This window comes from Rattus norvegicus, chromosome 5 (assembly GCF_021556685.1).
Source record: "Rattus norvegicus strain SHRSP/BbbUtx chromosome 5, alternate assembly SHRSP_T2T, whole genome shotgun sequence".
Classification (NCBI taxonomy): Eukaryota; Metazoa; Chordata; class Mammalia; order Rodentia; family Muridae; genus Rattus; species Rattus norvegicus.
This window is the reverse complement of record NC_141538.1, coordinates 4,032,760-4,040,834: the sequence shown is the minus strand read 5'-3', so window position 1 is coordinate 4,040,834 and position 8,075 is coordinate 4,032,760. Positions and strand designations below refer to the sequence as shown.

Sequence of the window (8,075 nt, the reverse complement as noted above, 5' to 3'; positions counted from 1 at the left end):
GAATTAACTACATGAAATGAAAAAAAAAACCTTAAGATGAAACTTAAGCCATCTTAATTTGGTCTACTAAGGAGTCCAGCCCAACAGCTAAACACTTTTGACCAAAAAGTTAACATTAACAGTAGGTTACATTATGTCTTACAACAAATGTTCTATCAACCTCTTAAGTCACACCTATAGTATCACATGTAGAAGTTCTATCTTCCCTTTAATTTTCATGCCACATAGATGTTTTAAATGTTAACAAAAATAAACAAAAACCATGAAAAATATATTATCAGTAGGATTGAAAGTACACATCAGACACATAGTTCTGGTGAAGCCTAGTCTACTTCTTCCATCTGTGATATGTTGTCATCTCCCTCCGGGGGTGGCAGTTATTCACTTATAGCAGCACTGGTATCACCCACATCCTCTTCAATACCTAGACCATGCTTGATCGTCCTCTTGTTCCCGTTAGCATGGGTCTGGGGATGTTCTGGACTGAAGCCAAAAGACAGAAGTGAAGTTTCATACAGCAGAATGACCAGATCCTTCACAGAGTTGTCATTCTTGTCAGCCTCTGCCTTTTAACTTAAGGTTTCAGTATGGTGTGATCAGGGTTTATCTCTAGGTGTTTCTTTACTGCCCATTGTTGAGTTGTCTCTGAGGGCTTGAGCTTTCATGATTCTCTCCATGTTTGTTGTTCACCCATCTGTACTTGTGACAATGCAGCACGGTGATCCCACCAATCGATTTGACACAACCACCTTTTCAACGATTTCCTCCAAAATATATTTTTTAATTTTGCAGAGGTTCTCAAATTTTGTCTTTTTCTCTTCCTCTTTCTTCCTTTCCTCTTCATCTTCTGGAAGATCTCGTCTTTCATTGGTAACTGACATCAAAGTCTTTGCCTACAATTCCTTCAGCTGTTGTGCACAGTACTCATCAATGGGCTCATTTATATAGATTACTTCCAAGTCATGCTTTCAGAGACATTTCACTTAGGTTGAGTTAGCAACCTGGTTCTTGGTCTCACTGTGATAAGATAGATATGTTTCTGGTTTTTCTTCATTCTGGTGCAGTAGAGGAGATGGTTTCTTTGAAGGGGTAGTGTGGGGAGCCATTCTGAGATGTGCAGTCACAGAACGCTCAGCCCTAAGATGGCTGCTACAAGATTATGAGATTGTTGGATAAAAGCCTTTCCGACGAACTGATGGCACAGGAAGATTCCGGGAAGAGTCACAGGATCTTTCAACCTGAGCAAACAACAGATGTCTTCAAGCAAATACCAGATGTCTCCACCAGATGACTTTTTGCTTCCTTCTATCGCTGCCAAGCATACCCTCACCCTTCCCTCCTTTGTGTTTCACAAAAGTCACTCCCCCTATCTGAAAGCCTTAAAACCTGTAACGCTTGCCCCATTAAATGAGACCTTAACAACAGAACCTTGCTTGGTCTCCTTCTTTTCTCCCTCCCCTTGACCCTCAGGTAGCACTTCTTTGGGACGCTGAATAACTGAGCCTGCTGGATGGGTCAGGATAGGGATGTGAGTTTTCAAGTTATTGGAGGTGAAGGGATTTGTTCAATTTGTCACTGAGATACCTTCTTCAAAATTATGAAAGATATTTTGGAGAAAAATGGTTGAAATGGGTGTAAAGCATTGGCATGAAGTGGTTTCCTTAACAGACTTAGCAGCTTTCATAGTTTCTGGAGAAAAGTCTGGTGTGATTCTGATAGGTCTGCCTTTATATGTTACTTGACCTTTTTCCCTTACTGCTTTTATTATTCTTTCTTTATTTTGTGCGTTTGGTGTTTTGACTATTATGTGACGGGAGGTGTTTCTTTTCTGGTCCAATCTATTTGGAGTTCTGTAGGCTTCTTGTATGCCTATGGGTATCTCTTTTTTTTAGGTTAGGGAAGTTTTCTTCTATGATTTTGTTGAAGATATTTACTGGTCCTTTGAGCTTGGAGTCTTCACTCTCTCCTATACCTATTATCCTTAGGTTTGATCTTCTCATTGAGTCCTGGATTTCCTCTATGTTTTGGACCAGTAGCTTTTTCCGCTTTACATTATCTTTGACAGTTGAGTCAATGATTTCTATGGAATCTTCTACTCCTGAGATTCTCTCTTCTATCTCTTGTATTCTGTTGGTGAAGCTCATATCTACAGCTCCTTGTCTCTTCTTTTGGTTTTCTATATCCAGGGTTGTTTCCATGTGTTCTTTCTTGATTGCTTCTATATCCATTTTTAATTCCTTCAACTGTTTGATTGTGTTTTCCTGGAATTCTTTCAGGGATTTTTATGACTCCTCTCTATGGGCTTCTACTTGTTTATTTATGTTTTCCTGGAATTCTTTCAGGTATTTTTGTGACTCCTCTCTATGGGCTTCTACTTGTTTATTTATGTTTTCCTGTGTTTCTCTAATGAGTTCTTCATATCTTTCTTGAAGTCCTCCAGCATCATGATCAAAAATGGTTTTGAAACTATATCTTGCTTTTCCGGTGTGTTTGGATATTCTGTGTTTGCTTTGGTGGGAGAATTGGACTCCGATGATGCCATGTAGTCTTGGTTTCTGTTGCCTGGGTTCCTCCGCTTGCCTCTCGCCATCAGATTATCTCTAGTGTTACTTTGTTCTGCTGTTTCTGACATCAGATCTTACTATAAAAGCCTATATTCAACAAAACTCAAAAATCTGCAGGAAATGGACAATTTCCTAGACAAATACCAGGTACCGAAGTTAAATCAGGAACAGATAAACCAGTTAAACAACCCCATAACTCCTAAGGAAATAGAAGCAGTCATTAAAGGTCTCCCAACCAAAAAGAACCCAGGTCCAGACGGGTTTAGTGCAGAATTCTATCAGACCTTCATAGAAGGCCTCATACCAATATTGTCCAAACTATTCCACAAAATTGAAACAGATGGAGCACTACCGAATTCCTTCTATGAAGCCACAATTACTCTTATACCTAAACCACACGAAGACCCAACAACGAAGAAGAACTTCAGACCAATTTCCCTTATGAATATCGATGCAAAAATACTCATTAAAAATCTGACAAACCGAATCCAAGAGCACATCAAAACAATCATCCACCGTGATAAAGTAGGCTTCATCCCAGGCATGCAGGGATGGTTTAATATATGGAAAACCATCAACGTGATCCATTATATAAACAAAATGAAAGAACAAAACCACATGATCATTTCATTAGACACCGAGAAAGGTTTTGACAAAATTCAACACCCCTCATGATAAAAGCCCTGGAAAGAATAGGAATTCAAGGCCCATACCTAAACATAGTAAAAGCCATATAGAGCAAACCAGTTGCTAACATTAAACTAAATGGAGAGAAACATGAAGCAATCCAACTAAAATCAGGGACTAAACTAGGCTGCCAATTCTCTACCTACTTATTCAATATAGTCTTGAAGTTCTAGGCAGAGCAATCAGAAAACAAAAGGAAATCAAGGGGATACAGATTGGTGAAAAAGAAGTCAAAATATCACTATTTGCAGATGACATGATAGTATATTTAAGTGACCCCAAAAGTTCCACCAGAGAACTGCTAAAGCTGATAAACAACTTCAGCAAACTGGCGGGGTATAAAATTAACTCAAATAAATCAGTAGCCTTCCTCTACACAAAAAAGAAACAAACCGAGAAAGAAATTAGGGAAACGACACCCTTCATTATAGACCCAAACAATATAAAGTACCTCGGTGTGACTTTAACCAAGCAAGTAAAAGATCTGTACAATAAGAACTTCAAGACTCTGAAGAAAGAAATTGAAGAAGACCTCAGAAGATTGAAATATCTCCTATGCTCATGGATTGGCAGTATTAACATTGTAAAAATGGCCATTTAACCAAAAGCGATCTACAGATTCAATGCAATCCCCAACAAAATACCAATCCAATTCTTCAAAGAGTTAGACAGAACAATTTGCAAATTCATCTGTAATAACAAAAAACCCACGATAGCTAAAATTATCCTCAACAATAAAAGGACTAAAGGAGGAATCACTATCCTTGAACTCAAGCAGTATTACAGAGCAATAGTGATAAAAACTGCATGTTATTGGTACAGAGACAGGCAGATAGACCAATGGAATAGAATTGAAGACCCAGAAATTAACCCACATACTTATGGGCACCTGAATTTTGACAAAGAAGCCAAAACCATCCAATGGAAAAAAGAGCATTTTCAGCAAATGGTGCTGGTTCAACTGGAGGTCAACATGTAGAAGAATGCAGATCGATCCATGCTTATCACCCTGTACAAAGCTTAAGTCCAAGTGGATCAAGGACCTCCACATCAAACCAGATACACTCAAACTAATAGAAGAAAAACTAGGGCAGCATCTCTAACACATGGGCACTGGAAAAAATTTCCTGAACAAAACACCAATGGCTTATGCTCTAAGATCAAGAATCGACAAATGGGATCTCATAAAACTGCAAAGCTTTTGTAAGACAAAGGACACTGTGGTTAGGACAAAATAGCAACCAACAGATTGGGAAAAGATCTTTACCAATCCTACAACAGATAGAGGCCTTATATCCAAAATATACAAAGAACTCAAGAAGTTAGACTGCAGGGAGACAAATAACCCTATTAAAAAATGGAGTTCAGAGCTAAACAAAGAATTCACAGCTGAGGAATGCCAAATGGCTGAGAAACACCTAAAGAAATGTTCAACATTTTTAGTCATAAGGGAAATGCAAATCAAAACAACCCTGAGATTTCACCTCACACCAGTGAGAATGGCTAAGATCAAAAACTCAGGTGACAGCAGATGCTGGCGAGGATGCAGAGAAAGAGGAACACTAATCCTTTGTTGGTGGGATTGCAGACTGGTACAACCATTCTGGAAATCAGTCTGGAGGTTCCTCAGAAAATTGGACATTGTACTGCCTGAGGATCCAGCTATACCTCTCTTGGGCATATACCCAAAAGATGCCCCAACATATAAAAAATGCACGTGCTCCACTATGTTCATCGCAGCCTTATTTATAATAGCCAGAAAATGGAAAGAACCCAGATGCCCTTCAACAGAGGAATGGATACAGATAATGTGGTACATCTACACAATGGAATATTACTCAGCTATCAAAAACAATGACTTTATGAAATTCATAGGCACATGTTTGGAACTGGAAACTATCATCCTGAGTGAGGTAACCCAATCACAGAAAAGCACACATGGTATGCACTCATTGATAAGTGGCTATTAGCCCAAATGCTTGAATTACCCTAGATGCCTAGAACAAATGAAACTCAAGACAGATGATCAAAATGTGAATGCTTCACTCCTTCTTTAAAAGGGGAACAAAAATACCCTTGGCAGGGAATAGAGAGGCAAAGATTAAAACAGACACAGAAGGAACACCCATTCAGAGCCTGCCCCACATGAGGCCCATACATATACAGCCATCCAATTAGACAAGATGGATGAAGCAAGATGTGCAAGCCTACAGGAGCTGGATATAGATCACTCCTGAGAGACACAGCCAGAATTCAGCAAATACAGATGCGAATGCCAGCAGCATACCACTGAACTGAGCATAGGACCCCCATTGAAGGAATCAGAGAAAGAACTGGAAGAGTTTGAAGGGCCTCGAGACCCCATATGAACAACAACGCCAAGCAACCAGAGCTTCCAGGGACTAAGCCACTACCTAAAGACTATACATGGACTGAACCTGGACTCTGACCTCATAGGTAGCAATGAATATCCTAGTAAGATCACCAGTGTAAGGGCAAGCCCTGGGTCCTGCTAAGACTGAACCCCCAGTGAACTAGATTTTTGGGGGAGGGCAGCAGTGGGGGCAGGATGGGGAGGGGAACACCCATAAAGCTGGGGAGGGGGAGGGGTTAGGGGGATGTTTGCCCGGAAAATGGGAAAGGGAATAACACTAGAAATGTATATGAGAAATACTCAAGTTAATAAAAAAAATTCTGTTTAAAATTTTTTCTGAGGAAACATTTGTGTGAGTAAATAAAATTATCTACACACAGTAAATGATCAGAGATTCTTACATGTTAAATGGTACTCACAAAATATGTTAAATAATGTGTTGTGTTATTGATGAATTGTTAATAAAAGTTTTGTTTAATCATAATTAGAAAAAAAAAACAGACTTAGTGGCATTACTCAGGCTGGTAATGCTGTTCTGATGGAAAGCAAGGTGCCAAGTCACAAGACAACTTCTGAATCATCTTCCTCTTGACAAGATGGAAAATGTGAGCTGAAGATGAAGTATTGGAAACTCACTATCTGCTTTTAGGTTAGGTCTTGCTGTCTGCACACAACAGACAGGTGCTTGGATTCATTCTGCCCACAGCTCTATGTGAATACATAGGTAGAGAGCTGGCTTATCAAGGGGCCTTGAGGACCATGGGCAAAAAATGTAACTAGGAACTCCTCAAAGTGGTTTTCTTAATAGGGAAAATTGCCTAAAGGCGAAGGAGAAAAAAATTCTTGGAGTTGCTAACTGAGGGGTCTGTTGAATGCACCATGCCTTCGGGTGTGCCTAACCTTTTGACATTAAAATTCTAGCATTGTAATTTTACTGTGCTGTGTTCAGCTGCACTCTAGTCTGCAGGCTGTTTATTGAACAAGCCTGTCAGTGTAGGAAAACAACAATATCAACAGCAACTACAACAAGAACAGTAACAACAAAACAAAACAAAAAACAAACAAACAACAACAACAAAACAGTAAGTGACTTTCAAGAGCCAGTGGTCTTGAAAGGCAAAACAAACTCAACTGAGGATGTAATTAGAAAACCACAGGAGGGTGAAAATTACCTCAAGTAAAACAAAGCTAATTGAAATGTCAACACTGTCAACTTCTATTCACAAAATAAAAAAAAAACCAAAAAAACAAAAAAACAAAAAACAAAAAAAACAAACAAAAACCAAACCCAGCATCCTACCTATTCCTATCTATGTACTAGAAGCCTGGCTTTTTCTTCATTGGGTAAAACACTTATTTCGAAAATGACTCCCCAAACCTGGATTAAATGACAGCAATATTACTTAACCTAGGTGGTTTGATGAATATAATGCCTCTGAGGGGGTAATTGAAGTGGTAGGATTTGTCTTCACATAATTGGCTTCATTTAGTCAAAAATCAAACCCTATCAAGGCCTTCATCTGCAGAGCCTGAGGGGATACAGGCTCCAAGTTTACAGAATCCTCAAAGTCAACTGCCTCCCAAACGTTCCTGGAGCTGAGGGGAGAGAGGTAGCCCAAAGAAGAGACGATATGCACAGTGGGGTAAAGTAGAGTGGAAGAGAAAGGGAAGAGAAGAATAGAGAAATGAGTGGCTAGAGGAAAAAAACATAAGTGTAGAGGAGAGAAGAATAATAAGAAAGACAGAAAATGAGAGGAGAATGGCTGAGAGGAGGGGATAGAAGAGAATGGGGGAGGGGAGAGAGGAATATATAAGGGACAAGTGGAGAGAGTGGCAAATGGGAGAAGGAGGAGATAGAAGAGTATGGGAGGAGAAGAAGGGAGAGAAAGAAGGTAGAGGAGCTATGACCTACTGTCATCATCATATTTCACAGACCACACCCCTCACAACAACCATGCTGGGAGTGTCTCTACAGATGCATTTAGGATAGTAACAGACAAACACCATTTGCAGTGTTTGGGGCCTCTATATACTCATCTGTCCATAACAACATGAAATCATAGAAAGAAGCATATATCTTCACTCCCTGAATAATTTTTCTACTAAGAAATTAAAGCATACCCTATGAACAAAAGCGAATCATTCTTTATTCATCAAGCAGTAAACTTTTAAATATAATATCAAACTTGGATGTGGAGGAACAGAGGCACCAGCAGGATCCTCCTCTTGAGGTTCACAGCTTGGTCCTACTTCTTGTGCTGTTTTCTGCTTCTAAATTTGCCAGGAAGAACTAATCTTCTTTGTTCCACTCCCAGGTTTCTGTTGGACCCTCCAGGGATCCCTCAGTCTTTGCCCCCTTTTGAGTCTTGCTGATTCATGTGAAAACTTTTCTTCCTAACAAAGGAACATCTTGGCCTTTCAGTTTGGTCGCTGAGCAATAACAGCTGAGC

The 8,075-nt window shown here is 39.6% G+C and overlaps 1 pseudogene; it reads right to left on the bottom strand.

Moving 5' to 3' along the window:
• Window positions 1-323: 323 nt before the first annotated feature.
• Window positions 324-6,206, bottom strand: LOC148005574 (heat shock protein HSP 90-alpha pseudogene; annotated as a pseudogene).
• Window positions 6,207-8,075: the final 1,869 nt, after the last annotated feature.